This window comes from Bison bison, unplaced genomic scaffold (genome assembly GCF_000754665.1).
Source record: "Bison bison bison isolate TAMUID 2011002044 unplaced genomic scaffold, Bison_UMD1.0 scf7180017864210, whole genome shotgun sequence".
NCBI lineage: Eukaryota > Metazoa > Chordata > Mammalia > Artiodactyla > Bovidae > Bison > Bison bison.
This window is the reverse complement of record NW_011494782.1, coordinates 458152-467186: the sequence shown is the minus strand read 5'-3', so window position 1 is coordinate 467186 and position 9035 is coordinate 458152.

Sequence of the window (9035 nt, the reverse complement as noted above, 5' to 3'; positions counted from 1 at the left end):
TTCAAAAGCATCAATTCTTCGGCGCTCAGCCTTCTTCACAGCCCAACTCTCACATCCATACATGACCACTGGAAAAGAAGAAAAGCGAAAAGCAAAGGAGAAAAGGAAAAATATAAGCATCTGAATGCAGAGTTCCAAAGAATAGCAAGAAGAGATAAGAAAGCCTTCCTCAGCGATCAATACAAAGAAATAGAGGAAAACAACAGAATGGGAAAGCCTAGAGATCTCTTCAAGAAAATTAGAGATACCAAGGGAACATTTCATGCAAAGATGGGCTCAATAAAGGACAGAAATGATATGGACCTAACAGAAGCATAAGATATAAGAAAATTAACTTATTTGTTGTCAAAAATGAAAGGTAATTTTTTTAAAAAAGGAAATGAAACAGGAAAAAATTATAAGACAAAATTTGTTTTTACTTTCTATTGTTCTATCCCATTGCCAAACAATACTTATGAATTATAGACGGTCACTAAGTGTTGGTAGAATAAAGGATTGACTATGTAGATGCTACAGAAATAAAAGTAAGCTAAATATAAGAACATTTAACTTTTATTTAAAATTAAAGCTTTTTATGGAAGTCATCAAATATAATTTTATAATAGGTGTATAATCTCCCAAGACAGATTGAGAAAGAAATATAAATCAATTCCAGTTGGATTTTAAATCTAAATATGAAAAATTTAAATTTGTCTAGAAGAAAATTGAAAAATATCTTTATGAATTTAGCATAGGAAAATATTTCTTTAAGAGGACAGGAATGCACTAATCATAAAAGAAATGTACATAAATACATATATAAAAATGTGTTTTTTTCTGTTGTTGTTAGAGCCTAGGCCAATATTCTCTGACACTATCAAAAGATCTATATCCAGAAACACAAAGAAATACAAAGATCCCCTAAAAAAAAATTAAGTAAACAGCAGATAGTCCAATTTTAAAAAGAGAAATGAACCTTGAACATTTCATAAAAGAGGCTGTTTGAATAGGAAATAGTTATATTAAGGAACCTTTAACTTTACTAACTTTATTAATAGCATTAGTTCTCATAAAGGTAAATTAAAATCACAAAGAGTTATCTTACACAGCCAGAAGAATGGCTAAAATGAGAAAGACAGACAATATCAAATCCTGATGAGTAAAGTATATAGTATGTGTAAAGATATGAGAATTATATATACTTATTGTTGTATAATTTATAGCAATCACTTTGGAAAATGTTTTCTAGTGTTTGCTAAAGCTGAAAATACAAATAACCTATAACTCACCAGCTTTACTTTTGGCATATATGGAACTGAAGTGCATACGATGTTGATCAAATATGTTGATCAAAAAAGATGAAAAAGTGTCACTGATGCATAATTTACAATAGTCAAAACTGGAAAAATTATTCATTAACAATAGAATACTTGCATAAATTATGACATATTGACACAGTGGAATAAATGAAAATAAGCAAACTAAATCAAACTGCATAACTACATAGAGCAATGCAGGAGAATCTCACAAATATAAAGAGAATCCAGGTATCAAAGACTATTCTGTATGAGTTCATTCAATCGAAGTTTAAACAGGAAAATTGATTATGACAATGGATAAGGGTAATAGTTAACAGTTAGTGCAGCCACTATAAAGTGGCAAGGCAGATTAAAGAATGTCAGGTATTTTCTATTTCATAATCTGATAGTTGCAAAGATGTATTACCCATTTTATCTAACTGTACTTTTTTATTTATATATATATTTCCATATATTTTATTTAAAGTTTAATAACAACAGAGAAATATTTTAAATTTTTAAACATTTGGTTTATTATGGTGGTGGTGGTTTAGTTGCTAAGTCGTGTCTGAATCTTGTGACTCCATGGACTGTAGCCTGCCAGGCTCCTCTGTCCATGGGATTCTCCAAGCAAGAATACTGGAGTGGATTGCCATTTCCTTCTCCAGGGAATCTTTCCAACCCAGCAATCGAACCCAGGTCTCCTGCATTGCAGGCAGATTCTTTACTGACTGAGCAACAAGGGAAGCCCTTTAGTTTATTATAAAGTCTGAAAAAAGAAGAATATTAATATTTATTTATTCTTTCCTTCAGTTCTGATTGAATACTACAAGCAGAGGGATTATGTATAAGTGTGCATGAGTATATGTATTTAGCTTGCTGTAGCTATAGAAATAGCTTTCAACAAACTCTATATTTATATTTAAACAAAGAAAACATATCATATCAGATATCATGAATGTTTAGACTAACTCCCAAAGATCCCTTTCAGATTAGAGTTTATGGAGGTCAGATTATCAGTGGAATTTGGTTCAGGTTTATCCCACAATGGACCAGTGCATGCCTAACCAAACTCCTACCCTGAGCTCCTAACTACTCCTCCCCAGTATCAGAATGCTTAATTCTAATAGATATGCTCATCAGCTTCCAAGATCTCTATGGGAATCCATGGAGTGAGAATTAAAAGGCCAAGATAAATAAAATAGCCTGTACATATTAAATAGTAAACTAGCTGAATATAATTAATCCTCAACAGATTGAAGAAACATCACACTTATCAAGGATTAGAAAGATGCAGGTCCTACTTTCTTTCAACTTCTGTATTTGACCAATGCAGAGTGATAGTGGATTATTATAAATTTAATCATATGGTGACTTCAATGGCTGCTGTTCTTTCATGTTTTATTTTATTGCTACAGCAAATCTACATATCCCATGATACCTCTGGCACCTAGTATCAGCTGGTAATGTAGCAAATCATTTTTTTTTAATTTTTATTCTCAATATGTAGTTAGTGAAGATCATCAGACGTTTGCTTTTAGTTGGCAGGGCCAAGATTAACCTTCAATGTCCTATTTCCATGCTAGTTCCAAGTCCTTCTTTCAGGCTATTTCAACTTTATAGCACTGTCATTCAGTGAAGAGGTCAGAGTAGTATGCCAAATGAGAGAGTATTTTCTCAAGAATCTGAAGAGGTCCAATAGACATTGAAGTTATTTCTTAGTGATAGGAGGGACAATATACAGCAACTTGTCTTTTGTCTTCCAAAGATTCCTAAATATGCTACATACCAACAAGGTAGTAGGCACTCGAGTTTTTTCATGGGCTTTATTTCCCATGTCTTGTCTCACTTAAGTTTTATTATGTGTCTACAGTAGTTGCTACTTCCTGCTCACCAGATCCAATCAACTTTCTATTACCAGTTAGTTTTCTTTCTTTTTCTTTGTAATGTGATTCTCATTGATTGAACTTTATTGATATATTCATATTTAACACAAGCCCAAAATAAGAGGTTTAAATCATGAGAGAATCTCATTTTTCCCTTATTAATCTATATATTTTATTTCTTTTGTACCTGGTTAAAACAATAAATTTGGCTCAACAGATATCAATAGAAAAGCATGAACTATTATTCTTACTCTTCAAATCTGAAAAAAAATGTATAATATAAAATAGACACTTCTTTTTCTCATTGTTTTCAAATAGTAGATATTTTCCCATCAAAATATTTATTTTTATACCATAGTATTTTTATACTAAAACTGCTTTTAAATTGAAACTTAATAGAAAATTTTCTGAGGTAAGAATGACACTTTTAACTATTCCTTATGAATATTTATAACCTTATAATAAAACACATTTTATATGTAATCTGAGAATGCTGATAATATCAAGATTCAAACTGTGAATTTATGACTTGTTTTTTGTATCCAGTAGTCATGTATGGATGTGAGAGTTGGACTATAATGAAAGTTGAGCTCCGAAGAATTGCTGCTTTTGAAGTGCCATATTGAAGAAGATGCTTCAGAGTCCCTTGGACTGCAAAAAAATCAAACCAGTCAATCCTAAAAGAAATCAACCCTTAATATTAATTGGAAGGACTGATGCTGAAGCTCCAGTATTTTGGCCACCTGATGCGAAGAGCCGACTCATTGGGAAAAATCCTGATGCTGAGAGAGATTGAAGGCAGGAGAAGGGGATGACAGAGGATGAGACGGTTGGATGGCATCACCAACTTGATGGACATGAGTTTGAGCAAACTTTGGGAGTTGGTGATGGGCTGGGAAGCCTGGTGTGCAGCAGTCCATGGGGTCTCAAAAAGTAGGACACAACTGAACTGAACTGAAGAAGCAGTATGTTAAGAATCATTCTAGAAGGTAACTACATGTTTAAGAAAGAATTGCCAGAGATGTCTAGAATTATTAGCTTTTCTAAACTAAAAGAAAATATGGAAAACAAAGGCAAATACAGATCAAATTTGGCCAAAATATCCAGCCAAAAAGAAGTGATCAGATAATTATATCACATGTAATTCCAAAATAAGGTTGGAAAAATATCCAGAATCAATATTATCAATCATTGTTTTAGCACATGATAAAATGCTTTATGAATCTAATTGCTCAATTCAGAAATGCTATATTTATTTCAAGAAAAAATAGTTGACATAGCTTTTAGCACTAATTTAGGTCATGCAAGTACATCAAATTGAATCAGAGGTTACATAGAATAAAAAATGTATAATTTCACATAGTTAAAAACTGAATTTGATTAATTGTGGATAAAAATTGCACACAGTTAAATTTTTAAAAATATAATTATTAGTAAAATGGGCATCTTAGTTTTGTTTACTGTGAAAGATATGAGTGAAAAAGAAAAATGAGATACTAATCAAGTATTATTTGAAAAATAGCAAAAGCTGGTTTTTTTCCTAATATTGTAATGAAAGATTTGATTGATAAATATATTTATTATTCTAAATTTTATGTTCTCTTTTTCCTCACCACTCTCCCCCAAATAATCATGTATCCTGGAGGATACTTGGATTACTATCTACATTTAAACGAGATGCCAGTCCAGGTTCGATGCACGATACTGGATGCTTGGGGCTAGTGCACTGGGACGACCCAGAGGGATGGTATGGGGAGGGAGGAGGGAGGAGGGTTCAGGATGGGGAACACATGTATACCTGTGGCAGATTCATTTCGATATTTGGCAAAACCAATACAATATTGTAAAGTAAAATAAATAAATAAATAAATGCTTGTTGAATGAAAAAAAAATAAAGTCACACAGAGCTTGTGCTATAATGTAACAAGAGCAAGTTCATAATTTGTTCAAGAGCAAGCTCTTTTATCAAAGACATTTTTGCAGTCCAGCTACTGATAATAATGAAAGACTGAATGAAAATGCTAAACCATGGAAAATCTGACTCTCAGTAAAACTAACTCTTTCATTCCATCACATGGAGAAAATCTTTGTGAGTATGTATAACTTTGTCTCCCCATAGACTGTGGACATCATTGTGGGCAGAAACTCACTTTCTTTAGTAAGTCCACTTTCCTTACCAAGCATGAGTGTTTTCATTCTAGTTGCATTACCTTTTCAGGGTAGATGGTCTATTTCTGATTTTATTTCTTCTTTATTTTAGTGATTATCTTGCATTTGTCTGGCTATGATTTTACTGTTGAGTATCTAGTATCCCCAAAATTATTCCTTAATAGGCACTGGGGTATCCTGATTCTTGGGTGTATTTCTGATCAAGGAAATTTTGTCTAGAGCTTCAACTTGCCACTAGAACTTCAACTTACCATGAAAAATTTTACTTAAGTGACAGACCTCTGAATCTTTGTACAATTCATCTCCCAACATTTGTAGGGTATGTGTTGTGCCAAGAATTCCCAATCCATTAGTCACTCCTTGATTATCCTGCCTGAGTGCCATGATATTGTTGATATAATGGATCATTGTGATACTCCGAGTAAAATACAGATTATTCAATTCTCTTAGGACTAGATTTCAGCAAAACAGGGAAGTTAAAAAAAAAAAAAACAAACCTGGGACAATGTTGTGTACATTCATTTTGTTTTAATGAGATCTGTTTCTGATTCTGTTTCTTAATTGGGTAGACATTAATGCATTTGCCTAATCAATAGTTACACTCCTTGCACCTTATACCATATATAACTGCTTTAGCAACAGTACTACAACCTCATCTGTGATTGGGGTTCCAACTTTATTGAACATCTAGTAATCTGTTGTCATTCTCAGGGACAATGTGTTTCTCTCAAAGGATAAGAATACAAATTAAAAGGAGATGGGTAGCATCTACCACTCCTATATCTTTTAGAACTTTAAATTTAGAAGTAGTCTATACTGCCTCCACCTCAATGTGGTATTAATTTTTATTTACTATCTTGACCAGAGGAAGATAGTTTCAAATATTTCCTGTCAGTTTTCTCACTAAAATAGATCTCTCCTATTGAGATAATTCTTAATTTGGTATGGGGGTTACAACAGCTACCAAGTATATCATCTCAATTATATATTCAGAGACTGAAGGAATGATCTCTGAGCAGATCCAAAAACTCTGAACTCACTGTATGCTGGATCAGGGCCAGGACTCCATTTACCACCCAACTCTAGTTTATTCACACTTAAAACTGTTGAACCATGTGAGGTTTTCAGTTGCTGAACTGGTAGCAACTGTAGCAGGTAACATGTAGTTCCAGTGAGAACTATTCCGTGGTGCCTGGCAAATATATACCTGTTTTTGGGTTTAGAATTTCCATCTCTACAGAGCCCAGATTTTGTGAGAGGAAGCAAAATCTGCCAATGAGTCACTGAAAATGATGGCAAGGCCTATTTCTACTCATTGATTCCTAGGGCCATATATCCTTCCTCTTGAGAAGAGAGCATCATAAGAGATTCTAATTTCATAAATACATTGTGACCTGAATGGTCGCACTACATAAACTCTGAGTACTTTCTCTGAGCTGGAATTTCAATTGAACATTTAGGAGTTGATTCCAGCATTCTCTGAGATCAGCTGCCTCAGGGAGCCTGCGACATACAATAGGACCAATTGATTTCATTCTCATACATCTTTTGCTGTGAAAATGGTCCCCTGTTTGTATGCTATGATGTGTTAATTTCTGTAAATACTCTAGTAATGATTCTGGTTGAAGCTCCACCAATAGGAAAGATAAATGTAGGAATAGATATCTATTCTTATTCAAATAGATTGGTTACTTTTATGGGAATTCCTTGCATGAGTATGTTGCACCAGTTCTAGTGTCGCGGATAGCAAAGGCTGGCTAATTTCACTGAATCTATTGGGTTGTTTAGCATTTCTTCTGTGGTGGATATTATCTTGAGGGCATAGAGCTGTAATACTATAATATTTACATGTTGTACCCACTCCTATATATTCATCGACTTGAATACACAGATATCCTTTAATCTTAAAACCTTTTCCTTTCCGTATCCTTTACCAGAGAGCCAGGCATTTGGCTACTTCCCAGGCCCAGATACTGAAATTGTAGAACTGTCTTAGTTGACCATCACATCAGCTTTGAAATTTAGCCATGTGCATGCATGCTGTGTTGCTTCAGTCATGTCTGACTCTTTGCAGATCTATGGACCATAGCCTGCCAGGCTTCTCAGTCCATGAGATTCTCCAGGCAAGAAGACTGGAGTGGGTTACCATGCCCTCCTCTAGAGGATCTTCCCAACCCAGGGATCAAGGCCACGTCTCTTATTCCCCTGCATTGGCAGGCAGGTTCTTTAACACTAGTGCCACTTGAGAAGCTGAAATTTAGCCACTCTGATTAGTAAATCCTACATTTGATGTTCAGTTTCTTCTTTTCTCCTTGTAAACTACCAACGAAATTATCTGGCCTTCCCACTTAGTTTATAGTTATTTGTTAAGCTTTCCATTTTCCTTCTGTAGAGTATCAGGATAACTTAATAAACACCAGCCTCTTCTATTTTGCTTGTGCGGAACTTTCCTATCTCCTCTTCCCCTCACTCCTGCATCCTCAAATTTTTCCACTGCACAGACCAGAGTCTTTCTTTTTATTGGACATTTTCTCAAGTCACTACCTATGAAAGTTTTAGCAATTGAGCTGGCATTTTTTTTCCAGGACTACCTTACCCCACAAAATTCCTAGCATAGTGACCTTGTTTCTAGCCAAATGAATCATTGAATCCCCAATTCTGTCTTGCTCTTTGCTTTCTGAAATGACTCCTGGAAATTTTGCCTTCCAGTAATGGAAATACTAAGATAGAGTTAAAAGTTCAAACATGTGATGGGGTGGGATTACACATAGAAAATGAAGAAAGCAAATTTGGTTAGGAGGGGTTGTTGTACCACAAAGAAAATCTGTCAGCCTCTCCTAGGTGAAGGGAAATTTCCATCAAAAGTTGCCTATAAAATGCACACCACGTTAGGCTCAATGCCAGGGGCTTGTGCTTGAGTCCTGTTTGGTCATTGGCTAGGAGCATCTCTGAAAGATTATAGTCTAAGCTCAAAAGCAAAGGTAAATAAGAAAGAGGAAAGAGAAGCTGTCAAATACCAATTTCTCCTAAGTTGTTTAAAAATGCCCTTCTTGAAGAATGATCTGGGCAATAAATGTCTGTCAGCTTCAAGTAAACTGTCAAATTTCAAATCACTGGGAAGTGGAGAAGCCTCAGAAGTTTAACAAAATGCATGATTACATGACATTAATATGAATAAATTACCAAGATTAAACAAAATGATCCCATAAGATAAGCCTGGTTTGAAATTTCTATTGAAAATCCAATATTTATTTTTCTGTAGCTGCTTTTATGAGAAACACTGCTCTGTAGGGAGCACGAGCTGGAATCAAGATTGCCAGGAGAAATATCAATAACCTCAGATATGCAAATGACACCACCCTTATGGCAGAAAGTGAAGAAGAACTAAAAAGCCTCTTGATGAAAATGAAAGAGGAGAGTGAAAATGTTGGCTTAAAGCTCAACATTCAGAAAACTAAGATCATGGCATCTGGTCCCATCATTTCATGGCAAATAGATGGGGAAATAGTGGAAACAATGGCTGATTTTATTTTTCTGGGCTCCCAAATCACTGCAGATGGTGACTGCAGCCATGAAATTAAAAGACGCTTACTCCTTGGAAGGAAAGTTATGACCAACCTAGACAGCATATTAAAAAACAGAGACATTACTTTGTCAACAAAAGTCCATCTAGTCAAAGCTATCGTTTTTCCAGTGGTCATGC